Raw genomic sequence first — 27,749 nt, forward strand, 5'->3', positions numbered from 1 at the left:
TGCCAGTTCCTAGATGCACTAATTCAAAACATATTTCAATATCTGCTTTCCAAAGAGAGAAAACAATGTTATATAATGTTGCCCCAGAGGAAGATGGAGCAATAGCGATTTCATTTCTGAAATTCACTGGAGCCCACTCAGCCTAAACCCTGTAAGTTTGTTGAATAGATCCAGGGCCTGTCTCATTCTGTCTCAACCCTTTTTGTCTCCTTCCTCCATGGCTTACACTGAAATGTCAAAGAGATGCCTTCTTTTTCCCGGTGCATGGTTTATGATTTCACTTCATTATGAATTCAGGATAGGCAAGAGATTGAAAGCATCAGCACCAGGCACTGACAGCTTTGAGATGGAAGAGCTCCCAGGAGTGCCTCAAATCTCCCTCCATCAGAGGCCAAATAGATCTTAGAAGGGCTTCTGGTCCTGTCACTTTGATTCATGTGGGATAATGATGTCTGTGTGCAGAATGATGGCTTCTAATATAGGAGATGATCTTGAGATTCATCTGCTGATTCCTTGAGTCAAAACCTTGCAGCTGGAGAGAAGCAACGGTCTCTGCCTTCCTTACTGACAGCGGCCAGGATTGAGCATGCCTCTGGTGTCAAGATCTGTTAACTACTTCTTTATATTTTGTGTTCTTCCAAATACAATGAAAATGACCACCTCCAGACTATTGGCTTGGAAGGCTTCCAGGGTTCTGGAGTTCAGAGACCCTAAAATCTCATGGCTTTCTCACTGGAGTCTGTAGAATCATTTTCCCTTCTCTGACCTTACTTTCCCCACTGCCAAAACTGATATCCATGTAGATGCCACCCAGGGGATTAAGGAAAGGCTGAACAGAAAGGGCCCTGGCCTCTTCCACAGGCTTTAAGCAGAGCAGCTCCATTCTTATGAATTTCATAAATTGAGAATACATGTAAGAGTGTGTTCAAACAAAGGATTCTGCTATTGCAAAAGACGCTTGACATCTTCCTCGCCTCTTTTACAAACATGGCCCATGCTTGATACCTGAGAACTGTTCTTAAATACTCCCAGGGACGTGAGGTGGTGGTGAGGAAACATAATAAACCACACTCTTCATTGTCCATAGCATCTCAGCAACAAGTGGACTTTTGCAGTATTTTTGCTTCTCCTCTTATATGTGAATAGTTTCTTTATATTTCTGGTTGTTGGCCCTGGATTGAACCTCTGAATCCTCCTGAGTAATGGTTAGCCTTGGGAGCAGACTCATCTTATCCAAGTTCATAATAGACTGATGTACAAACTGGATGCTATGGTGTCAGTTTACAATCTATATAAATAAAAAAAATTGTCCATTTGCCTATTATTACATGATATGAAAATATTGATTGAATTGAGAAATTGTTTTGGATAGAATAACCTAAATAACAATCTATGTGTCCGTATTAGTCAATTTTTTTTTGCCTGATAATGCCATATAAGAAATAGTCCCACTTACCCACCCCCATGTCAGTGTCTTATGATAACACATATTTTTCTTTCTCACAGATTTGCTATTCAGTTCCTGTGTCTCTGTTGGGCTTAGTTTGGATCAGCAGGATGAGGGTCAGTTCAGGTTTGGCTCACATGTCTTCATTCTAGGACCTGAACTGAAAGGACAGAAACTACTTGGGGGGAACTCTCATCATGGCAAATAGCATCAGTACCAGAGAGGTGAGCAGAAATATATGATGCCTCTTAGGGCTGTTAGAACTGACACCCTGTCACTTCCACCCATGTTCCATTGGCTAAAACAAGTCTTATGGCCAAGTCCAGTGTTGATGGGCTGGACGTATACTTTATTTCTTCTACTCAGAGGCAACGTCAAGTCACAAAGCAAAGAGGATATGTAGTCCTAATAATAATTACAGGGCAGAGAAGAATTGGGAATAGTAATTCAGTCTACTACAGAGGCATATGTTAAATTCATTTAGGGGTAGGCACTGGGGAGCAGCTCAAAGAGAACCATTTACCTCCCAAAGTAGCTAAAATGGGATTACAGTGAGAGCCCATGTAATGCTGTCCTTCAGAGTCTATCACATAAGACAGCAAGCAGTGGTTTCAGTCATGAGCTCCACATTGGAAATCACTCCAAAATGCAGATATTGATTTTCCAGGTGAGCTGTTTCCCACCACATGACATCTCCATTCACTATACTTCAGGGTTGGTAGCACCAAGACCCAGTTGAGTCCACATTCAACCTATGAACTTTGGGTTTTCCAGAAAAGATCAGAATTCTTCCAACGATGGCAGGTCTCATGAGTTTCATGTCCATTTGTCTTATTTTCATTCTCTGGGGATAGGCTAAGTTCTAGATTTGACTCTTTTGTGTTCTGCCTATAGTAATGCTGCTCAAATGGGAGAAAAGGGAGTGAAAATAGAATCCAGACAAGGACAGGGAGTTGAGAGGGACCAATCTACCTACAGTACTCATGAGAGACACCAATAAACAAGTGCCCTCTCTCCTGCTGAGCTCCCATGTACCCTCAGTCTTCTCAACAAAAAGCTCCGCACAGCCGTTGCCAATCCAGCCGCCTGGCGGGAACACCGTCTGCCATCATTCTCTACAAGGAAATGTCCACGGTGCCACAGATAGTCTGTCCTGAGAGATCTCCGAGGAGGGAGGCAAAAACGGTAGACCGACCGGAGCTTTGACCTACAAGAGACACAGGTTCCATTCCCAGCCCTGCCGGTGACCTCCTGTGTGATGTTAGGCAAATTGTTTTCCCCTCTCTGACCTCAGTTTCCCCATTGCTCATTGATATCAATGATGGGAGTTGTGGGTTTTAGTCCTGACTCAGCTGTGTGTCTATAGTCAACTGATCTGGGCTTTCAGAATCCCATTTTTCTCAATGGGTAAAATAGGGTCAAATTTTCTGCAATGTCTGGGACAAGGAAGTGACCTGTAACTGAATTGTCAGAGAAGTGTGAAGGGCTTTCTTCCAAGGTCTATATTTTGATCAGTCCTGGAAAAGCCAGGATTCTTCCTCTAGTGGCTTTTCCAGTTGACCTAGTAGAAGGCAGAGGACTGGATCCCAGAAGCTTCGAGGGTCCCTTCCTGTCCGACTTCAATGCTTCTGCAAACTTTCCTCCCAGAGAAGGGGGAAGGCCCCGTTACATGCTGGTGTGAGTGTGCATGTTGGAAAAAGCAAAACGAAACACCACCACTTTCTAGCCTGGGCCTCTTCTGAATCTCTCTGCAGAAAGAAATCAGGGATGCCCCGAAATTGAGAATGTGGCAGAGGACTAGACCAAATTGCTCACAACAGGGTTATGTGACGGATGCTCAGTCATATCAGGACCCAGAAGACGCGCAGAGCCCTGCCTTGCGGGCTGTTTGAAGGTCACGCCGACTTTGCCCTGCTGGGAAAGGAACTCAGTGTCTCTGTTTGCGGGTTCCCTGTGCCGAGGGCACAGTTCGCTGAGGCTCCGGGTCCCCTATTCCCACTGCTGCCTGGCTGTCTCTGCTACCCACCCTCTGGCCCCTACCCCTGAGCCCCTCCCGGTGGGGGCAACTTTTCCACTTAACTTTATTTTTGTTCTCTTCTCTTTTTTTGGTGTGTTTCCTTCTAAATTTTTTTATAAAGGGGCCAACTTGGCACAGGAAATGCAGTGGTGGCCTGAGGCCGGTCCTGTCTATTTGGATTTGGGCCAGAAGGGAACTTGTGACTCATCTGGGGAGAAGCTGTGGTCTTTATGTTTTGTTGCAACCCCTGGGGGAGTGAAAGCAGAATGACCCCCATGACTGCCCTGGGGTCACTGGGCCACTCAGGACAGTAAAGGGAAATGATTTCTATGGAGCACTTGCTATGAGACACTTTTTCCATGCAAACCTCACAACCCACAGCACAGGGAGGGAGGTATTACTCCTGTTTTGCAGATGTGACTCAAGGAGGAAAAGGACATGTCTATGGGGGAATGAATAGCCCCTTGGCATCTCCTTTTCCAGCCTCTCTGCCTTAAAAAGTATGTGCTGAGGAGGGTAAGGTGTCACTCCATTCTGTTCTGTGTCTTTAGGAAAATCCCTTTTTATTTCCTCTGGGCTGCAGTTTCTGTAAAACACAGTCTGTGGCAGTAGACCTCTGAGCTCAAGAATCCTATATTCCAGGCCTTTTTAGTGCTTTCCTCAGCTCTCCTTAGCTCCAGAACATGCCAGATAACTTCCTGAATGAATGTTGGCATCCATCTCAAGGGGTGAACCCATGGACAGCTGTGGATCTAGTAGATAAGAGGATGGAGGTACACCTAGATGTTGTAGGAGAGATAGTGAATGACTGTAAAGTGGACTGAAAAGATTACTGGGTGTCTTCAGTGGAAAACTACGCGTTTCTATGGGGCCTCTGTGCCTTTGAGCTATTTTGAAACTCTGAAAATCATAGATAACAGAGCCACAAAAATGGTCCTTGTTCATAGATATCCAGAAGATTTTTTTCCAGTGAGAGTACAGTTGGTTTAGCACACCCCCTGTGGAATATAAACCACTTGTGCACCTTTTTGTAGTTTCCTTTCAACATTTCTTGTTGTTTTTGTCTATGTGATTCTTTGAACCAACTGTGACATCTTACTGGTTCCCTTACTAATTAATAAGCTAAATAAAATCCTTAATACATGTTTATTTTATATTTCTATGAGGGTAATGATTATACTCTTTTAAGTGAACTGTCTGTGAACAATATATAGCTAACTAAAACACAAATCTGTTTGGCATTATTGGAAAGGGTTGAAGGTGGGGGTGTATAAGCCTTTGTCTACACTTCCAGCCTAGAAGCTGTTTTTCTGGTCCAATCTATTTCCCACAAAACCCTGGTCCCCTGAGTTTTTCTTTTTGCATTTCCTGGAAGGGAACCCATACTTTCCAACTCCCTACTTCAAAGCTAACCTAGAAGTCTTGCTAACCTACTTCTGTGTTTAGATTTGACCCATCATGATGGGAGGATGGAAATACCTCCCAGGGGACAGTGATGAGGATTCAGTTAGGCTGTGCGTATCTGAGGGTACTGATCTGCAGTCATGTCAGGGACCAATTGAGATGGCAACTCAAGGGATCGATGCTTTGTGCCTGCCTCAAGTTTGTTTATGACAGTTGGGCTCCCCCAGCTCCAGGCCACTTCTCTCCCCACTACCTGGCCCTTAGCAAGGCTGCTGGAACTATCTACTGTTCAAAGATGAAATCTGGGTCTGAACAGCCAACCAGACCAGGATGTTAGGTGCTCCTGCTTCTCAGACCAGGCGGTGGGACTTTCTGAGGCCTCCAGTATTTCCAGGAATGATCTCTAGGATTGCCTCACCAGCACTTCCCTATTGACAAAATGTATTTCCATTCATTCTGAGTTGAGCCTTACAGTAATTCCTTAGCTAGGCTGGATTATCCTCCACTTTACACATGCAAGGGTATGAACTTCATAGAGAGGACATAGCTTGCCCAAGGTGAGCGTGCCAGGGAAAGAACCCAGGCCAGGACATGGCAGTCCCCGGACCTCTGTCTGCATACTTCACTTTGATCCTAAGCTGCCAGCTTCCCCTAGCCTTGGCTGTTTTAGACGTTTGTGTCTTTGGCCAAAGAGAGGGTCTGAGAGAGAGAGGGGAGGACTCTGTTCCACCCTTCCCCTCTGCTTGGGGTATTCCTCTGCCCGGACTTTAGTTGATTTAAGATGCAAATAAGATGGAGTTAATGGCTTGAATATTATCCCCTAGGCAGTGGGGGCCCTGGGGCTCTCCCAGTCTCTTTCCCTGGGAGTATCAGTTAGAATGCATTTGGCCACAGGTACCAGAAAATTCAATCTTCAGTAACCTAAAAATTAGGGATTTCTCTTACACAACAAGGAGTTTGAAGATAGATGACTCATCAGAGAGCCTATGATTCTCTAGTCCTAGCTGTCCAATAAGGTAGCCTCTAGCCACAGGTGGCTATTTAAATTTAGATTAATTAAAATTAAAAATGGAGAAGAATTCAGTGCCTCAGTCATATTAGCAACATTTCCAGTGGCTACTGCATTGGATCATGTAGATACAGAGCATTTCCAACGTTGCAGAAAGTTCTGTTTGACCGCAGCAAGATGTCTCCTGCAGTCTAGGTGTGGAATATAGGTTCAGAGAAAGAAGAAAGGCAGATCGTGGTGGTGCTACCATGTTTGCTCCTTTTTATCAAGAAGGAAACACTTTTCCAGAATTCCTACAAGAGTTCTGCCCATGACTTACTGGTGTCATCATGGAGCCCTTCCTAGCTGCCAGGGAAACCAGGGAAATGAGACTCTTGAGTGACGTTGGGCACTTTGTGGCCCCAAACAGAATTGGGGTTCTAATAGCAAGAAGAAAGGGGAAAGGATATTGAGCGAGCCATTCTGTGGTGAGGACAGGCTTATAATCTTTTCCTGGTCACGTCTCCTCTGAGATCCTCTCTGCTCAATTTGTTCTTTCAGTTCTTGGGTTGTCTCTGTGTGTGTTCACAAAGTCTACCACTTTCCCCAGCACCTCTTCTTCAATTTGCTCAAAAACAGCAATAAAAATGCTCACATAAGTCACACTCTAGTAGAGGTTCCCGAGACTGGAAGGGGCCTTAGATTGTATTAATGCAAATCACTTAACACTGACATCGGATGTTCCTGATCTTACCAAGCTGTCTGTGTCACATTGCCATGTTGCTCTGCCATCCTGTTTCTCCTCTCTGTGTACCCATTTTTAAAACCCCCATTCCTTAGACCACCTGCTTCCCCTTCTTTTGTTAAGTAGAGCAATTTAGGCTGATACTACAGGCCATGTGGCCTGGGGATCTCCCTTTTCTTAATTAAAAATGCTGCAAAGCAGTGGCAGTCTTCTTCACCCCCCTTCCACTCCCAAGCCTCCTGTCTTTTTACTAGTGCAAGAGAGCCAAGGAAAGGCTTTGAAATGTCCATCTATTCCCTTCTTCGTCTCTACCAGCTCTGCCAGACAAGAGGACGCTACACAGATGTAGCTTCCCTCTGATAGAAAAGAATTCACCTATTTTTGGAAGGCAGCAAAAACTACAGCTAGTTTTGATTTTAAATAACATTTTTTCATCTATAGCATATGCAGCGTTTGTACTACTGAACACTGAAAATGCAATTAATTAAATATTTTGGCTAAGAACCAGGGGTTAATACATTTTTGAAGAAAGAGAATAAAGTATTCTTAATTCCAGAGGCAGAGTGGCCCACAAGTCAGATCTAAGTATGAGTGAGAGTCCTGATGGCTGAGTGACCTTGGACAAATGTACTTAGACTCTTTGACCTGTGTGCAGTGAGAGGATTGGATGAATCAGAGATCCATGAACCATGGTCTTCAGGCCAAATTCTGCCACAGTCCTGTTTGTGTCCAGCCCCTGAGCTAAGAATAGTTTTTGCACTCCTAAATGGCTTAAAAAAACAAAAACAAAAAAGACTACATGACGGAGACTGGATGTGTCACACCAAACCTAACATGTATACTGTTTGGCCCTTTACAGAAGAAGCTTGCCCTCCTCTGGAGTAGATGGTCTCTCAGTGTTCTCCCAGCTCTCAAGGTCTAGATGTCTGGGACCCTGGTAGCCTAGATGATTCAGGATGTATTAAGTCCAGGGCCTTGTGGGGCTCAAATAATGATAGCGATTTCCCTCATTTCTGGGGTCTCTCCATTCCCGTATCAAAAGGGAAATGAGAGGGGACATGACTAATCAGGGACCGGGGCTGGAAGCTGCCAGATGATGACTTTACGGTAAACCTGCTGACGTGGTCCTTGGAGATTTCCCTCAGCAGGTGAGCTGCCGGCATGCACGTCAGATACTGGAAACTGTGGGGCAGAACATTCAGGCTTTCTAGCCGCAGCCAGGCCTGCCCATCCGGAGCAGGTGTCAGCAGCTCCGACTGCGGTCAGCTGGGCAGCCCTGGCACCAGGCCTGGCTCAGGTGTGTGTGTGTGTGTATGTGTGTGTGTGTTTGGGGAGACATCAGAGGTGGGGGGACTGAGTCACACTTGCTCCCCTGTGAGGTCCCAAGGTCTTGAGTTCCACCCTGGTTAGGGACTTTGTAAGGGGACTGCCACCCTTGGCATTTCTCGCTCTGAGGTCTGGGAAACCAGCCCTTTAGCACATGGCTTGGAAGGGAACCATTTTCACTTCTATTCATCCCCAGGGCGACCGTGGGCAGGTCACTTCACTTGTCTGAGACTCAGTTTTCTCAACAGTAAGATGGCGCTAATGAATCGTAATCTACAGACTTTCCTGAGTTGCTGAGAGGGTGAAAGATTTTATATGGAAAATCAGTTACAAACAAAAGTACTGTAAGGTCCCAAAGGTTCAAGGGAAGCTTTCTTTTAAAACTACCATTTACTGAACACTTAACTATGTGCCAGGTACTCTAGCAAGCTCTTTGCATAGTTTATACATTTAACCCTCAAAACAACCCTCTGAGACACGTGTTATTATCCCTGTTTATGGATGAGGCATCTCTGGGTCATGTGCCTTTTAAACTGCAGCACTGGGATGCAGTCCCAGGTCTACGTGATGCAGCTTCTTGCTCCTAATTTTCAAGATCTAGAAAGATGGCGAACTTCTGTAATAGATGCTTTTAAGTGGCTAGGAGGAATCCTTATGCCATTTGTGGGAATGACTAGGGTTGCTTTAGACTGGCCTCATGTTTGTTGTCTCACAGAATTTTGTGCTGACTCCTGACAACTCACAGGGATGAATACTCCAGTTAAGAGATTCCTATCAAATCTCTTACCTAGAGTCTTCATATTGTTTAGTAACTTTAGAGAAAATAAAATAGACAATGTTCTCAGGAAGTAAACACCCAAAAACCTCAACCACAAATAAAGTAATAATAGCAACGAAAAAACAGTTAAGATGAAATTTTGATGTTTGATAAAGTAATAATAGCAACGAAAAAACAGTTAAGATGAAATTTTGATGTTTGACTTTAAGCCAGCTTTGTGCCAATAGACGTTTCAGAGTCCTTTGATTTTATTTTCTCTCTCCCACTGCTAATTCTCATCTATTCTGCTTACATTCTGGGTAATTATGAGATGGAAGCATTTTAAAATGACAAATATCGAGTCATATCTGAATAATTATTATTATCTTAGGGAGCCATGATACAGAGTTTTCAAACCACCTTTATTTCCAATATTTAGTTGAATTTTACAGAAGCCTTCTGAGATCTGGAAAGCATGATATTTTGTCCACAAGAGGAAGCGGAGGCTGAGGGATGTTAAGTGACTTGCTTAGGATCACATAACTACTACTTGGCAGAGGCCGAATTTCTAAGACTCATCAGATCTAGCCACCTCTAGGACAGGCAGTCTACCCTGATTTCATGGTGTAGCCAACCGTGCAAATATTGTCTGATTGTGCTGTAACTGCTTTTTCTCATTAAACTTCTTGGCAACCCTGCGAAATAGGTGCTTATTATTATTGGACTTTTACAAATGAAGAAACCAAGACTTAGGTGAATATTTATCCAAGTTTACTCAGAGGCCAAATGGAAACAGAGGCAGGATTTGAACCCAGCTCTGCCTGGTTCCAGAACCCACACTCTTGCGCATCATTGGCACAGCCAGGGAAGATTTAAAGGAGATCATGGCAGAAGGGAGGGAATAGGGTATCTTGGTTCCAAAACCTATTGGGATTTTATCTGGCTCATGAGAGACCCAGGGAGCACACTGAATGAGTGGCCTTAACACAGGTTTGGTGATGGAGGCTGAAGGTGTGTCCTGGCCTCTGTCATCAGGAGATGGGCATGTATGAAGGCAGCTAACAGAATGGTCAAAAAGCAGCAGTGAGTCTTTTGAGTGAGGTGAAGTGTGTGACTATGTGGGTGTCTTCTCCCTTTCTGTCTTCTAGCTCAGGATTCTGGAGTTAATCACATTTTTTAAGCCCCTCCTAGATACCTTGTGCTCACTGCAAGCTGCACGTTTATGGTATTCATTTCAAAGAGGAGGAAACAGAGGCTGAGAGATGTGCCATGACTCGACAGAGATCACACACCTGGAAGGGGCAGAGCTGGGATTCACCCTGGTCTCTCTGGTATTGAGTCACTCCTCCTGGACCCCTTCTTTTTCAAGTTGCACTCCCTGCCATATTTTTTATCTCCTTGGTCCATGGGCCCAGCTTCTGGACAAGTCCATGCTGGGCACAGGCAGGAGAAAACACAATTCCCAGAGACCCAGACGCTGCTCCTGTGTCCGTGCTCTACCGGGGGCAGCGAGCTCCAGTCTTCTAGTCCTTGTTCCCTTACCAGCAACTTGTGTGACCTGGGCAGCCTGTCCCCAAGAGGGTGAATGGCAGTAATAGCTAACAGATGCCCAGCTCTTCACACACACAGTCATTCTCCATTCCAACCAGGAAGGCTCAAATACTTCATGAGTGTTGCCCCCTTTCCAGGTGGGTTCCCGAATCCAGGTGTAAGCTCAGCCAACAATCTTTGTATGACTGTGGCTTCATGCCTTCCCTTTTCTGGACCTCAGCTTGTCCATTTGCAAATGAAAGAGATTCTTGGAGAGCTTCCAGGGGACAGATCTGAAGCTTCTGTGAGAAATACCGTCTTTCTTTGTTTTTTAAATTTTGATCTATTTCAGATAACTTTATTTAACCTTATAGAAACATCCAAATAAACAACAACTCTCAGACCTTTTTTTTTTTTTCCCCCACTGTTGTTGGGGCGAAGGCATTTTTCTTCTTATAGTGTGACCTTTGTCCAAATATAATTGGTTATTCTGCTCTACTCCACCTCCAAGAAATGGGGAAGTGGAATTTAGCTTTGAGGCGACTACTACTAATCCAGCACAAAGTCTTCCTGCCATGATCACAGCCACAAGCTGAGCTCCTAACAGCACATCAGAATGACGACACATTTTCCACCCAGGGGACAATATCTGTTTCCGTCACCAACCTCTCCCTCTCACTGAGGGCTCAGTTCCTGGACAATTTCAAGAGCTCATTTTAGGGAAAAGCCCATTTTCTACCTGACAGCAGATTTTTCTTTTTGAATCAGCTTTGGAAATTGCAGCTCAGGGAAAGAAGATTGCTCCTTTTCCTTTACCAAATGCTTTCTCTTTTCCCTTTGCGGTTAGTTACTTCATGAGTGTCCTTTTACCCATCAGTACCCCACCCTCACCCTTGAGCTAACTGGAAGCATGGGTCTAGGATGGCAAACAGGACATGAAACCTGGAACAGTGTCTTACCAGGCTGCAAGGAGAGCTGCAGGGGTAGGAGTCTTTGGTCCATTCTTGGCCACTCTGTCCCTTATGGCTGCACAGCATCTCCCGGCCAGGTTGGGGCTGTTCTCCTCATCTCCTCTGAAGCATCATAAATCAGCTGCCCCTGCTCTATGCTCAGCTGAGCTCTGGAGGTTTGCAGAGAAGCCTGAAGGTCTGCTCTTTGTCCTCAGGGGATGTCCCATTGAGACAAGGAGATTTGATTGGAAAAAGTTCAGAGTTGATGAAGAATGGTCTGAGGTCACACTGAAATTACTAACCTGCTGCTTGCCCCGCCCACGACTTCTGGGGCTGCAGGCTCTTCTGGGTTTGTGCTAACCACCTGGGGCTTTGCAGATCAAAAATAAGTGTAGCTATTTGGTCTCTGGAGGCTACAAGATGGCCTGGTAAAATACCACTTTCATAGTGTCCCTGCTTTGCTCGAGAATACCCAATGATTCCTCCTGAAAGTTTTCTGCCTTTGTGCAACAAAATCACCCCCAAACCTAGTGGGCCAGAATTTGGGAGCAGTTAAGCTTGGTGGTTCTGGCTTCAAGAGGATGTGTCCTCATACCTCAGCAGGAGAGACAGACTCATTAACAAATATAAATGCTGTAATTTGTGTTGCCAGTTTTAAGTATAAACATGGTCAAAAAAGGTTATTAGGAAATACATTTTAAAAGCAAAAAGACCTAAAGAATTGTGTAAGATGGGTGTACTCAACCTATCCTAAGAAACAAAACATTTCCAATCATATGGAAACTGCTGGATATCCCTGTCCTATCACATATTCCCCACCACCTCTTCACCCACCTGGTAACCAGTGCCTTGAATGAGGTCTTTATCAGTCCCAATCATTTCTCTTATGCTTTTACTGCAGCAGTGTTCTTTGCGGACTTTTAGGATCTACTTAAAATTTTTTTGGTTGTTTTTTTTTGGGGGGGTGGGAGGGTAACTAGGTTTGCTTGTTTCTTTATTTATTTTTAAATGGAGGTACTAAGGATTGAACCCAGGACCTTGAGCATGCTAAACACACACTTTACCACTGAGCTATACCCTACCCCGCTGCAGACTTTTAAATTACATTAAATTATGCCATACTTCGTATGCTTTTCTGCAATTTGCTTTCTTCACCCAACATTCTACCCATGAATACCCTTGTTCATTCAGTTTTTGCTGCTGTATAATATTTCACTCTGTGGCTATACCATAGTTTATTTATTCATTCATTCTCTTATTGATGGATACCTGTTTATAGTTACTATCAAGTTAATTGCTGGAGCTCTCCTTGCCCCAATTAACAGAATGTTTCCTATCACCCCCTTGAGGTTCTATGACATCCCCAAATGGCTAGGAATCTTAGTGACTTTCTTAGGCATAAGGAATGAGTCCTGCTCTTGCTTCAGGGACAGTTGCATGGTGTTGCTGCTTAAAACTTGTTTCACGTTGTCCTGTGTGTCCTTATTCCTTGATATGCTAGCATCCCCAGGAGAAGAGTTGAGCAGGTGAGTATGAACCAAGAGCTGTGACCCAGAGTGTGAGCCTGGGCCAGTGCTGATCCCAGGCAGGGACCCAGTCATCACCTAGGCGTTCCCTGTAGCAGGGTACAGGAGAAAGACTCCCTGACCAGTGTTCCCCCAGCCTCGAGAGCACTGTAAGCATGGCTACAGCCATGGTTATTGAGGTTGGAATGCTCCTGCTGAGGCCTCTAGAAGCATAGCCTTTCATGGGTCTGTATTAACAGGAGGCACCTTCATTTTTCAACATCAGTCACTTAGCCTCTGTGTTTTAGTTTCCTCATCTGTCAAGACTGAGTTACCCAACGTGATGCAGAAAATCATTGTCAGTGGTTGCTTAGCTAGAAGCAGCCACGTCTAGTAGGAGCACCCGGCCCCAGTATGCCCTCCTCCTTCCCAAAGGTGGTGACACTTGCCTGGACTTCCCTGTTAAGAGGCTGCTCAGCCTGGCCAGAACCTCCCTAATGGAAGACATGGCCAAAGCACTGCTTTTGGAATGAGAGGACCTGGCATAGGCCCAGGCCCCACTCGTCCACATTCAGGCTGTGTGATCTTCTTCATATCCCTTAACTTCTCTGAGCCTCAGGATCCCCATCTGTAAATACAGGGAAAATCACCTCTCTCTGCAGAGAATTGCTATGAAAGCAAAATGAGACCATGGACTTGAAAGGGGACTCAAGAAGCTTGAATGGGTGGGCTGAGGCTGAGGGTCTCTTCAGCTTTGGAGGCAGCACATTCTGCTGTTGAACAGCTCTGACCTTGCAAACGTTTGAGGCAGGTCCTGCTTTCCCAAAGCAGACACTGGACAGCCTTTTGTGAATTCAGAGACTCCCAGCATGTTCAAAACATCCCCCTTGCCCCAAGGCTTTTATTCTTCAAAAATCTTCTCTAGTTCCTTCAAACATGATATTACCAGCCATGTTTCCATAAAACAAAAGAAGGTTGTGGAGTATAAACTGCTTGCAAAAGTATAAAATTCCATACAGTTCTCAGTTCTAAGGTGATATCATTGTTATTGAGGTCATTTGTTATTATTATCACAGTGAGAATGGCAACCTTGTCTACTGGGGACAGAAGTCACTGATGACTTCCATGCCCTTGTATCCAGGGACATCTTTCAGTCCTCATCAGACCTGATTTCTCACCTGACCACATTTCTTAACTCTTTTTTTTTTTTTTTGACTGCAGGAACCAAGGGAACAGTGTGTTTTTCACTGGCAGCTCCTTTTCAGTCTCATTTGCTGTCTCTTCTTCAGACCAGCCCTGACATGTTGTAATTGTCAGGGATACGTCCTAGGCCCGCTACTCTTCCTCCTCACACTGTCTGGGGAAGTTCACCTATGCTTATCTACTCTGGTAGCTTCAATTATCATTCATGGACGGGACTTCCAAGGTCATCCGGTCAAAATTTCTCTCCTGACTACCAGCTCTATAGCTCCAACTACCTGTTAAACATCTCAATTTGGGTATCTCATGGGCATGTCATTCTCCTTGAGTCCTTCCCCCAACCCCAAACCATCTCGTGCTCTAAGTCCTGTACTGTATCACAGTAAAAGCTACTACCATCCTCCCAGTTGCCTGAGCCAGCAGCCTAGGAATCATTTGTGACTTCTTTCTTGCTTTCTGCCCTACATGTAAAGAATCACCAAGTCCCGTCAAAACCATTTGTTTCTCCATTCACACTGCCACTACCTACCTCTGTCTAGGAATCAACAGTTCATTTATTGCACTATCCTCTGATCTAGTTTCTCCATCTCCAATATTGCCCGCTTTTAATACAGTTTCTACACTGTAGCCAAAGAGCTCTTTCTAAAGTCTAATCAGATCATGAGGATTTCGGGCTGGATGGTTCACTCCACTCCCCTACTGGCCCTCATGCCCTAACCTCTGCCAACAAAACCTGGTCACTGGAGACTCTGTGGAAGGAGAGGGAAGCATGGAGGCACTGAAGAACTAGCATAAAATCATGAAGACCTCTGGGGAGGACATCCTGACTTAGCATGTGGAGGGAACACAAGCCAGAGGCAGAGGGGGATGGGGAGCCTCACTAGGGGACAGATATGACTTCTGTTCTTTCCCCTCTCCCACTTGTTGCCTTGGGATACCAGTGCCTGCCTGGCACAACTCATCTATGAGACAGAAAACTACCGGGGCACCTTGGGTTATCACTGCACTTGATGCCAAGAGCAAAAGCAATGAGAAGTTGTATTCCCCCAAATTTTTATGTTGAGGTCCTAACCCCCAGAACCTCTGATTGTGACTGTATTTGGAGACAGAGTCTTTAAAAAGATAATAAAATTAAAATAGGGTCATTAGGGTGGGCCCTAATCCAATAGGTCTGGTGCCCTTATAAGAGGAGATTAGGACACAGACATATACAGAGGGAAGACCACGTGAAGACCGGGAGAAGATGGCCATCTACCATCCAGAGAGAGAACCTCAGAAGAAACCCACCCTACTGCCACCTTGACTTCAGTCTTCTAGTGTCTAGAATTGTGAGGAAATAAATTTCTGCAGTTTAAGCCATTTAGTCTATGGAACTTTATTATAGCTTCCCCAGCAAACTAATAGAGAGGTGTGAAGATCAAAGGGAAAAGATAAAGCAATCGTTATTCACAAGTGTTACGATCATCGACAAAGAAAGCCAACTGAGTCAGCAGACCCTCCTTTAAAACTAATGAGAGGATTCAGCACGATTGCCAGACCCAAGACCAACTGCCAAAAACCATAGCGTGTTTCCACACCAGCAGACACCCACCATAAAATATATAAGAGGAAATATGATGCCATTCACAGTAACTACAAAAACTATGTCGGAGTTAGTTTATCAAGGAATAAACAAGTCCTCTACGGAAGAAAAATTTAAATTCAATTAAAGGACATATAAGGAAGTTTTGAATAAATGGAGAGATATTCTATGCTCATGGTAGAATAATATAACATTGTACACATGTCAGTTATCTTTAAATTAATTTATAAATCGGGTGCAATTGAAATCAGAATTCCAGATAGATATGTTGAGAAACTTGATAGACTTATTCTGAAATTAATAAGTATAAAGATCTGCAAATAGCTGAGCCAACTTTCAATAACAGGAGGGACATATCACCTAGATGTTGAAATATATTAAAAAGTCATAGTAATAAAAGAATTACGTGGTTCTGATGGAAGGCCAATAAACCAATGGAAAAGGACAGAGAGCTCGGAGACAGAGGACGCATATGGGAACTTGGTATATGATAAATATGGCACCGTAGATCGATGGGAAAGGTCCCACTGACTTGCAGATTGCTTTGGAAAACTGGCTAATTGTATTTCTAAGAGAACTGGATTCCTGCTTTACCCGGAATACAAAAGTGAACTCTACGTAAGTTGAAGACTCAAATGTCAAAGGTTAAACAAAAAAAACTGATGGAAGATAATGCAGGGGAACATTTTTATAACCTAGGAGTGAGGAAGTCTTCTTAAGACCCCAAAAATGCAAAGTATAATATGAAAAATTAATTTGGTAAATCAAAAGCATGGATTTCTAATAAATGGAATTAGATAACCATAACCCAGTGGGAGGGACAACCCTGTAGACCAGTGGTTCTCAACTGGGGTGATTTTGTCACTAATCCTGGGACATTTGCAGGTATGTGGAGACATTTGTGATTGTCACAACTGGGCTGGAGGCGCTACTGGCACCTAGTGGGTAGAGGCCAGGAACGCTGCTAAACATGCTCCAATGGACTGGACAGCCTCCCAGTGAGGGAGAATCAGGGCAAAATATCAGTAGTGCTGGGACTGACAAACTGCTATAGACACATCATATAAAGATGCCTCATCTAAAACAGCGAATATACAAGAAATTCTATAAATTGTTAAGAAAAGGGCAGGGAACCCAATGGAAAATTGAGCATAGTATACAAATTAGCCATCCACAGCAAGAGAAACCAATATGGCTCATGCATATATGAAGAGCTGCTCAGACTCATTAATAATTGGTAATGCCAGTTAACGCAGCAGTGAACTGTTACTTTACACTTACTAGACTGGCGAAAATGAGAGAACTGGAGAATGCCAAGTGTTCACAGGGATGTGGGGAACCAGGGACTCTTGCACACCACTGGTGGGGCTGTAGACTGATGGAGTGATTTTGGAGAGCAATCGGGCAAAATTTAGTCAAGATAATGTGTCCATACCGACAGACTCAGTAGTCTCACTGATAAGGACCCCAGGTCCTCTATGCAGGTCAGTAAGGGAACACGTTCAGATATGTTCATCACAGCATTGCTTTTGGTAGCAGGATGATTGGGAGGTCCTTAGGATACACCCCTGGGGGAAAAGAAAAGTAAAATATGGTGTAGGCATATGATAAAATACTGTGCATCAGTCTGAATCCACAAACTGGACATGCATACAGCAACGTGGATAGATTTTAAAAAATTGTAAGAATTAAATGAAATAAAGTAGAACCGTGTCTGGCACACAGCTTTGAATGATGTCTTTGCATGTGACATTTACATAAAATTAAAACACACGTGCACACAGATTTTACCAGTTCATGTACACCTGTGTTTTAAATCTATCTAAATTCATTCTAAGTTTTGCTCTGTTCAACTCAGTACTGTGATATTGTGTCCTAGGCGCTATGCTTTTTATTACCCTCCTCCTCATGCCCTGGTAGGTAATCATTTTAAGGAGTTTGACATATATCACATGTGTCGGGGTAATAAAAAAGTAATTTAAAAAGACAGGAGAGAGTCTGCATAGGATGCTGTAATAAAGTTCCACAGAACAGACAGGGTGGATTAAACAACCAGATTTTATTTTCCTACAGCTCTGGAGCTGGAAGTCCAAGATCAAGGTGTTGGCAAGTTTATTTCTCCTGAGACCTGTCTCCTCGGCTTGCAGGCGGCTGCCTCGCACCGTGTCTTCACATGGCCTTTTCTTCGTGTCCATGTCTCTCCTCTTCTTACAAGGACACCAGTCCTATTGGTTAGGGCCCCACTTTATGACCTCGCTTAACATTAATTACCTTCTTACAGATCCTGTTTCCAAATACAGTGACATTGGAGGTTAGGGCTTCAACATCTCAATTTGGTGGGAGGGGTGGCACACAGTTCAGACTATAATTAGAGTCTATTGGTCTTCAAGGGGACTTGAGGAGGCCTCTGGGGTGCTCATTTACTGACCCGGGTGCTGATTATGCAGGTATGTTTAGTTGGTGAAAATTCATTGACTGGCACTTAAGATTTCTATACTTTTGGACAGGTATGGTACTGTTCAAAAAAGGTTTTTTTAAAAAAGGGGTTGGATTTTAGCAACTGCTTTTATTACTTTTACTGATAGATTTAAATGGATTTTCTACTTTGACCTTTTACTGCAGTATTGTATTAGTCTGCTAGGGCTGCCATAACAAAATACCACAGATCGGCTGTCTTTTAAACAACAGAAATCTATTTTCGCACAATTCTGGAAGCCAGAAGTCCAAGATCAAGTTGTCTGTAGGGTTGGTTTCTTCTGAGGTCTCTCTTTTTGGCTTGTAGATGGCCATCTTCTCCTTGTCTTCACAACCTCTTCCCTCTGTACCTGTGTCCAAGTTTCCTCTTCTTATAAAGACACCAGTCCTATTGGGTTAGAGCCCACCCTAGTGACTCATTTTAACTTAATTATCTCTTTAAAGACACTATCTCTAAACATAGTCACACTCTGAGATACTGGGAGTCAGGACTAGAACATACAAATTACAGGGGGGCCCCGTTCAGTCCATAACAAGTATAGTGCATTAATGGATTGCCTGAAAGAATATCCTTGTAATACTTGAGTGTGAGGTATTTTACACATTGCTGAATTCAAATTGACAACATTTTATATAAGATTTAAAAACTTGGAGAATATATATATATATACATATATATATATATATATATATAAATGAATCACTATTCTGTACACCAGAAATTAACACAACATTGTAAATTGACTACACTTCAATAAAAAAAGAAGTATTGAAGAACTTGCCAATGGTAGGGGGAACTTCTATGGCCATATTCAAATTTGTCTTATCTTTTATTTTATGGCACCATCCCTATTAGGTTTAAGTATTAGGATTATAATAGCTTTATAAAATGAGATAGGTCGCTTTTGCTCTTCATTCTGTTCTTTAAAACAACTATTGTAACCTCATTTTATGTGAGTCTTGAAGGCTTGGGGAAACTGAACTGTAAAATTCCACTGCCTCAACAAAAAGTAAATCAAAGGGGATAAAAAAAAAAAAGAGGGGCACCGATCAAGGTGGATGGTGAACACATTGAGCATATTTCTTGCATCCCAGATCCAGTTCCACTTCCTCTAAACACACAAAGGGATGAACAAACCAAATCAGATCCAGTCACTCTCCTGCTCAATTCTTCCCTGGCTCCCCCTTGCCCTCAGAAAGGAGTCCACTCTTCACTGTAGCCTTCCAGGTTCTTTGTGCTCTGGCTCTGTCAGCCTGTTCCATATTCCTCCCTGAACCTGGAACATGTTTAAGTACATTCTCTTTGATCTCACTTCTAGCCTTTTGTTTAGAATGCTGCCCTTCCCCCTCTTTCCTCACCCGTAGAACTCCTCCTCCAGGTCCCAGCTTAGAAATCACCTCCTCCAGGAAGCCTCCCAGAACTCTCCCCTGCCAACCCTCAGGCTCAATTAAATAGCTCTCTTCTGTGCTCTCCAGCTTTTCATGCTCTCCCCAACTTCAGCTCTTCCTATCCCATCTTTCCTATTGCTGGGAGCCCTTCCAGGATGTGCAGGATGAATGATAACCTGAGATTCACAGTTTCATCATAAAACAGCCTTCCCCTAGTTAAACATGCAAAGAAATGGGAGTCAGCCTTTGCTTTGAAGGCCAAACCTTTTTTTGAGAAGATGGTGGCCCTCAAATTTAACCTAAAGTTAAACACTACCTAAATTCTTACTCTGGAGTGAGATGTAATTGGATGGGTGGGGGAAATGCAGCTCCCTCCCTATTCTCTAAAAGCACAAAGCCTTCGGGAGGCACCTTCTTCCATTGCTGCTCCTTAGCTGGCTGCGATAGGCTCCCTTGATCTTCAGGGAGAGTCTCAAACCTCTGACCTTTGTATTACCTCCCATCCCTTCTATTTTGCCTTGAATGGACGTGTTTGAAAAATATCCGATTCTTCTTTGAGCCCCAGGGGCATTCTCTCCTTGCATTGAAAACCTGACAGTACCCTGGGGATCTTGGAGAATAGCATCCCCTCCTGCATTGTAGACATAGGGAAACTGAGACCAGACAGGGGAAGGGATTTGTCCAATCCATCGCTGGGGAGCAGAGGCAGGTCTGGGCAGGTGGCTCTTGCTCGCAGGTAGAGAATCTTGGCAGTGTATGTTCAAGACCCAGTGTGATGCCAGGACTCCCCTGGCTGGGGTTCCATCTTCCCTGTTTTATATCCCCCCTGCCCTTTTCCTATGGACCTTCCAGCTGTGTCCCCCAAATTCATATGTTGAAGCCCTAACCTCCAATGTGACTGTATTTGGAGACAGGGCCTTTAGGGAAGAAATTAAAGTTAAATGATGTCATAAGGGTGGGGTTCTCATCCAATAGGCTTAGTGCCCTTATAAGAAGAGATACTGGAGAGCTAGTCCTCTTTAACCACCATGTGGGGACATAGCTGGAAGGTGGCTGTCTGCAAACCAGGAAGAGAGTCCTCAGCAGAACCCAACCATGCTGGCACGCTGATCTCAGACTTCCAGCGTCTAGAACCATGAGAAAATAAATTTCTGTTTTTTAAGCCACCCAGTCTATGGTCTTTTGTTAGGGCAGCCTGCGCGAAGACGCCTCCCGCGCCTTCGTGGGTCTGCCCTTCTGCTCATCTCTGACTGCTTCATCTGTCTAATCCTTTAGCTCCTCTTCTTCCTGAGATCCAAAATGTTGGCTTTTTCAGAGGTTTTGCCCTTTATTCCCTCTCCTCCCCTTCTTTTCCTCCTATTCCCTTTCTTCTTCTTGTTTTTTTTATCTTCTATTCTCTGACTCTCTTATCTGCACTTCTAGCCTCTTTGTAGGTGACATCTCCATTTATTATTTCTCTCCTGACCCCTCCTAGCATCTCCTGCCACCTCCTGGACTTTTCTGCTTAGATCTCCTGCTGTCAGGGATTCTCATCCTCTTCTCTCTCACTGTCCAGAAAGTTCATGCCCCTTCCTGAGTTCCCTGTTAACATCCTTAGCACCACCCCCTAACCCCCAAGGGAATCTCACAGCCTTGGAATAAATTTCCAAGTCACCCTGGTCTTCCACTCCCTCTCTCTGGACCAGAGAAGAGTGGGTGTGGGTTGCAGCCTTAGAGAGTGTTTAGCAAACTCAGTTGAATAGTCAAAAAGTACAGCTCCTCTTGCCACAGAATTTGAATACCCGGCAGGAGTAGCCTCTGTGAGTCATGGAGGATGAAACCACACAGCCCCCACTCCTTATGTTTTTCTTGGAAGCGGGTGTGTGGGTGTGAGCGCCCTCTCATGAAGACATTTGAAGCTTTGTATCCTGAAAGGGAGCTAACAGCTCACCTGTACAGAGCGCTCTGCAGGTGACAAAGCGCTTTCATGTACCTTGATTCATTACCCCCTTATGGCAACCTGTGAGGTTGGGATAGACATTCCCAGGCAAGAGCTGGAGAGACTGAGTGCCGGAGAGTGGCTTGCCCAAGGTCATCTCTGGTAGGTGGCCCAGCTGCCACTCAAAAGCCGGTCTTCCCACTCACAGATAGAGGAAAGAGCATGCACTGGACACTTCTCGCTGTCAGGCCCTTGGCAGTTGTTACGTCCGTATGTGAGGGGAGTTAAGGCTCCCCTAAGTGGGATGATTTACTCATGGTCTCCACCTGTCATGAGGGTCTGAACCCACATGGCTCTGACTCCAAAGTCAGTGGAATTCCGAATTCAATGGATGTGCAAATCATTAGGTACATGGCCTCCCAAATCTTGTCTTCTCATTTCCCAATGGGCACTGATGGCTTGTCATCCTGTTGCAGGATGGAGAGAGTCATCGCTTCCGTCATCACCTTCACCTTGGGTACCACTTACCGAGTGCTTCCTATCTGCTAGGCACTGCACTAGATGAATTATATAACTGATGCTCTGGCTGAATTGTGCCCCTCCCCACAACCCCCATTCATGTGTTGAAGTCCTAACTCCTAGTATCTCTGATTATGGCTGTATTTGAAGATAGGGTCTTTAAAGAGAGAATTAATTTAGAATGAGGTCATGAGCCCTAATTCAATATGACTGGTGTCTTTTTAAGATGAGGACATTATGACACAGACACACACGGAAGGAAGACCATGTGGAGACACAGGGAGAAGACGACCACATCCAAGGAGAGAGGCCTTAGAAGAAACCAACCTGCCAGAACTTGACCTTGGACTTGTGGCCTCCGGAACCATAAGGAAATACATCTCTCTGGTTTAAGCCACTCAGCTGGGGGTACTTTGTTATGGCAGACCTAGCAAACTTAGTAAGTTCTCACAGGCATTATGGGAAAAGCGGATCCTGGAGAAGGCAGGCGTGAGATGGGAAAGGGTCTCATGAGGTTGCCTGCAGGACTGACAACCAGATTGGTGCCCACAAAGTGGCAGTTATCCTCCATAGTGGGACCGGTGGTCCTCAGCTCTGTGAGTTTGGGCACCCGAGTCAGCGCACTGAGAATGAAAACCACTCAGCTGTCCTTGACTGGCTCAGCCTCCGTATCAGGCACATACTCGGTGCTGCACACACACCATCTTGCTTCCTCCCCAAGACAGCCCGTGGGGTGAGCATGGGATCTCTTCACTTCACAAATGGGGACATGGAGGCTCATGAAGAAGGTTCCCTGACTTGCCCAGGAGAACACAGCTCATAGGGACCAGAGGTAGAATGTGCACCTAGTTTGGCCCAGTTCCAGAACTCAGAGTGACAGCAACTGACTCAGAAAGAATGGTGGATATACATACACCTGATGCCCAGAGGTCCATCCCAATGAGAACGCACCCCCACGTGGTCTGGACTGCTCTGGCTGCCTGGAGGGGCATTCTGGTCACTGTAGCCATGCTAGTCAGAGTTGCTTGGTAATGCCGGAGTTGGAGCAAGGAGAGGGAAAAAGCATGCCTGTGTTTCTCATTTTCTTGAGCCAGTTAGGCACAGTGGCTCAGAGAGCACACCCCCGGGATCCAGCCTGCGTAGATTCAAGTCTCATCTCCATCACTCACCAGTGGGGTGACCTAGAATGACTTGTTTAACCTCTTGATGCCTCGGTCTCCTCCAGGAAGCGCAGACGGTTGTGCTCACGGAGTCCCCTCCTGGGGCTTCGGGGAGGATCAGTGGTTCCATGTGTCTAAAGTTTCCACAGGCTCCCGTTCCCGGCAGGGTGAGAAGGGGGCTCACATCGATTGAGAGGCCCCCTGTGCCAGACACCTTCTGTGTGGGCTTGATGGCTCTGCCAACATGCCCCTCTTGTCCTTCCCTTCTCTGGACACCATACCTGACCGATCCTGGTTTGTTTACCATCTTCCGCTAAACAGAACCCAGTCCACTGACTGCACATCATCCTCCCTGGGGTTCTGGAAACCAGGCTCTTTATGCACACATTCTCCTCATCCACACAGATGCCTCATCTCCTCCTTTGTGAGTGGATTTTGGTAACTTGAATATTCTATCCCTTTCTCTTGCTTCTAGGTGTTTGTACATGCATTTCCCTTCTCTTGGAAACTTCTCTTGCCTCTTTGACCAACTCCTACTCATCCTCTGGATGTCAGCTTAAATACCACCTCCACTGAGAAGCCCACCCTGATTTCATCCTGGTTTCTGGGCTCCCACGGATCCTACTGTAGAAATGACTGCAGCATTGCAATTGCTTCTTCCCTATAGTGGTCTCTCCTTGTGCCCCCCAACCCCACCCCACTGTACTGTGAGTTCACTGAGAGCAGGAATGGGCCCTCTTGTTCACTGTTGCATCCACCATTAGTGTCTGACACACAGTATGTACCTCACACATTTTTATCGACTGACTAAACTTCAAGGTGATGTTATATGTGAGGACAAAGTGATAAAAGTAACACTGCTGGCCCTGGTTATCCCTCCTCCATTTTGCAAGGAGCACCCTTGGTTGACATTGCTCCTTGGAGTGTGGAGAGAACAAGGAGGAAGGCGGAATGCCCCAGGGCCAGGCTGCTTTGTTGAGGGGCCAGAGGAGAGAAACTGTGACTCTCAAGTTCTGGGATTTGAGCAGAGTGAGAATGAGTGGGAAGGAGGGCAGAAATCTGAGCAAGTTCACAAAGGCGAGAACTCTGTGGGAGGGAGAAACAGCAGAGGAGTTTAAGGAATGTGTGTGTGTGTGAGAGGAGCCATCTCTCCTCAGTGTCCTTAAAGGGCCTTCGTGAAGTGTGTTCCCTAGACCAGGACCAGCAGCCCTGTTACCCAGGAATTGTCAGAAATGCAGATTCTCTGGCTCCGCCCTGGACCTATTAAATCAGAAACCCTGTGGGTGGACCCGGCAATCTGCGCTTTAACAAGCCCTCCAGGGGATTCTGACTCACGTTAAAGTTTGGGAACCAGCTGCAGTAAAACCGTCCGTATCTTTTTGTTGCCCTGCGGAGCTGCTCTCGTGCTTCATCTTGGGGAGAGCCCCCCGGGAAGAGGGGCCAAGTGCTGGTCCCACTGACTTGCAAGCTCTTGGTGTGCATTTGCTTTCCTCTAACTTTGAGGTCCTGCCAACAGCCTCTGCTTGACTGAGAAACTGAGGCGCAGAGAGGTAAGGAGCTTGCTCAAGAGACATCCCGGGACTGAACATGTCAGGCTTCGGGGTTGGGATCTGATTTCTATCATCACTTTGTGCTTTGTCACTTTGTCACTCTGGGTCCAGATTTTTTTGTCTGTAAAGTGGGAACATGGGTGTCTTCAGCCAGCAGTGGGGTAACGAATGTGGAAGGAAAGTGTGAAGAGCCTCATATGGAAGATGCTGTAACAGTAGAAGTGCACGGACCTGTTGCTTACGAGGGACGTGGCTTCACTAAGATGACACTGCTAGTAATTTAGGAATTGCTAACTCCAAGAGGCACTGTTCAAGACTGCGAGAGAGAGAGAGAGAGAGAGAGAGAGAGAGAGAGAAAGAGAGAAGGCCACATAGCCTTTTTGCTCATTAGTGCATTTCGAGGAAGCCTTTGTCCGTGTCTAATTTCTGTACATTTACTCGGGACTGGAGTGAAAGTCAACAGTCCGTGTCCTGGATGATGTTGCTGCAGACCTATGGTTCAGAAATTTGGCTGCCCATTAGAACCCCTGGGCAATTTTAAAAAATGTCAATGTCCTGGCTGCACCCCAGACCAACGACTTGCGAGTCTCTGTGGTTGGGGCCTGGGCTGCTGGTGAAGCCTCCCAAGAAGTGACTTCCAGTGAGTATGCTGAAGCATTAAACACAAAACTCAGGAAAGATGGCCACAAGGGAAGAGGGGAGGGGAGCATCCATTTGTCCAGCACCCATGATTCCATGATCCCCTCTGCCTCTGACCTCGGCTGGGAAAGGTTCTCGGCTTTCATGGATCCGTGTGGTTAGACCGATAATACAATTTTGACCTGGATAACCCAGCATAATCTTCCCATGTCAAGATCCTTAACTTTAGCACATCTACAAAGTCCCTTTGGCCACATAAGGTGACATACACAGGGTCTAGGGATTAAGGCAGGACATCTTTGAGGGGCCGTTATTCTGCAGACCTCAGGTGCTAAGCACAGTAAGGGTTCAGTGGAGTTAGCTGTGTTAATCTCATTTAGTTCGAGCAATGACTTGGAGAGACAGGCAGTGTTATCTTGCCTCGTTTCCGTCACTTCCTTGCTGTGTGATCTTGGGGTGATTACTAAACATCTCTGAACCTCAGTCCCCTCCTCTGTATAATGGGGGATAATAGTACCTGTCTTACAGTGTTGTTGTAGTAGTTAGGTGAATTATTTCTAAGCAAAGTACTTAGAACCTTGTCTGATACAGAGTAAGCCTCCAATAGGCATTACCTAAAATAAGAACAACATTGTCATCTCCATCGTACGTGGCACAGAAAGCAGGCCATTCAGGGTTTCAGGGTCTGTTTGCAGATGCAGTTTTGTGACCCCAAGCTCTGTGCTTTTTTCTGGAATGGTGAAGTGTTCCATGTGGTTCTCTGGGGAAGAACAAAGGCCAAGCGAGGGTGAACTTTCCAAGAACCAGATTTCAACTCAATGACAGAACTTTCTATCAGGAGAAGTGTCTGGCAAAGGTGAGCCTCCTTCCCTGGGAGCCTCCCCCAGCACAGTTCCCTCTTCCAACTCTAGAGCCTGTGAGTCTGGCGGAGGAGCAGGGTTGGGGGCCCAGGAAGGGGCAGAGAGGGTCTTCAGGAATGCATCTTGCCGAGTTCCAGACTATCTCCTGCAGGAGCCGATTTGATGGAGTACGGGGCACTCCCTGTGTAGTGGGTGGCGAGGTCATCTGTTTCTCCTCTCTACTCTCATCCTCCCTCTCTCAGGAAACCATGGCCCCGTGGATGGGTTGTTGGCAGAGGCATGGAGCTCGCCAACACTGAAGCAGAATCATAGAGGTGGCAGCCTCTGCTAGACCACCAGGTCTTCAACTTCCATTTTACAGATGAAGAAACTGAGGTCCAGAGAGGTGCTGGGATTTGCCTGAGGTCATAATGCAAGTGGGAAGAGAGCTGGGACTAGAACCTGGATTTCATGGCTCCCGGGAGCAGCTTCCCGATCCCCCTCCCTCCCTGTACAAGCATGTTGCCTGCGAGTCACTGTGCCAGACATTCCATCCCCAGCAAGGAAAAGACTTCCCTCCCTGCTCTGCCCTCGTCCTGTTGGACTTCCTCTCCTGCAGTCCCTCTTTGGTAGCCTCTTGTCTGTCACCCCAATGTGTTGAACTCTGTCAGCCTCCAAACCTTTGTCCCTGCTGTTCCCTCTGCCTGGAGCCCTTTCTCCCTGTTCTGTGCATGGCTGGCGCCCTTTACATCTTGGCTCCCAGGGAAGCCATTTCCAGCCCCTTGCTGCACCCATGCTGGCTCCCTCGTCTTTCTTTTGTGGCCTCATTTTGTTTCCTTATTCCCACATCACGATCTGCTTGCACTGATCTGCTTGCTCATTGTCCTGCCCCTCTAGGTGCTAAGCCCCCCAAGGGTAGGGCCTCTGTCATTGCTTCCACCAGTGTCTGCATGGACCCTGAGCTCAAAATACATCCAGGAACCAACGAATGAAAAAGTCAGCTTTCCAATGGGCAAAAAAGTTATTAACAAGTCACCCATCAAATGAGAAAAGCATTATGCATTGTGGTCACTGCAAGGAGGTCACACAATGTGGGAGCCTGCCTGACCTCTGCCGAGTCCCCAGTGAGGCACTCATGACTCTGCAGGGTAGTAACAGGGGGTCCTCTAAGAAGTGTCTCTGATCCCCAGACCAAAGCAGGCCTCCCTGTCCTGTGGCCTGAGAGCTTCCTAAGCACTTTCTCTGCGTCACTTACTGCAATGATATGCACTTGTGCAGTTAGCTTGATTTTTATTGTGATAAAACACACATAGTATAAAATTGACCATCAGTGACATTTAGTACTTTCACAATATTGCTCAACCATCACCACTATCTGGTTCCAAAGATTTTCATCATCTCAAAAGGAGACTCCACACACTTGAAGCAGTCAGTCCCCATTCTCCCCACCCTCAGCCCCTGGCAACCACTAATCTGTTTTCTGTATCCACGGATTTACCTATTCTGGATATTTAATTATCCATGGAATGAAATTAGTGTTAAAATTCTTTTCCTATGTGGTCACCTCTGCCAGGGTAGGAGTTGTGTCTGTCTGTCTGGCTTACCTTCACCAAGCCTCTGGCACAGACAGACAGCTGTGGTGTGACAAGAGAACGTTTTCTCTATCACAGTCCATGAGCTCATGCAGGCAGGCTCTGTGTCTCGTAGGACCAGAGGTGTGAGAGTGCTTGGGTTCAGTTCCTCTAGCTGCCTCTACTAGATTAAGTGTTACCCAAAGTCAGTTACTTAATACCTTGAAGCATTAATTTC

At 45.6% G+C, this 27,749-nt stretch overlaps 1 long non-coding RNA gene across 2 annotated transcripts in view; it reads left to right on the top strand.

Moving 5' to 3' along the window:
• LOC140696141 (uncharacterized) overlaps positions 1-27,749 on the top strand; it is a 101,853-nt gene that overhangs the window by 8,960 nt on the left and 65,144 nt on the right. The window contains exons 2-3 of one of the 2 annotated variants that reach the window (XR_012072224.1): positions 1,507-1,671; positions 13,891-14,284. This is a non-coding gene — a long non-coding RNA (uncharacterized lncRNA). Of the gene's footprint in view, positions 1-1,506; positions 1,672-13,890; positions 14,285-27,749 lie in introns of those variants that run through there. The other variant, XR_012072223.1, reaches the window with a different exon arrangement.

This window comes from Vicugna pacos, chromosome 4 (genome assembly GCF_048564905.1).
Source record: "Vicugna pacos chromosome 4, VicPac4, whole genome shotgun sequence".
Lineage (NCBI taxonomy): Eukaryota > Metazoa > Chordata > Mammalia > Artiodactyla > Camelidae > Vicugna > Vicugna pacos.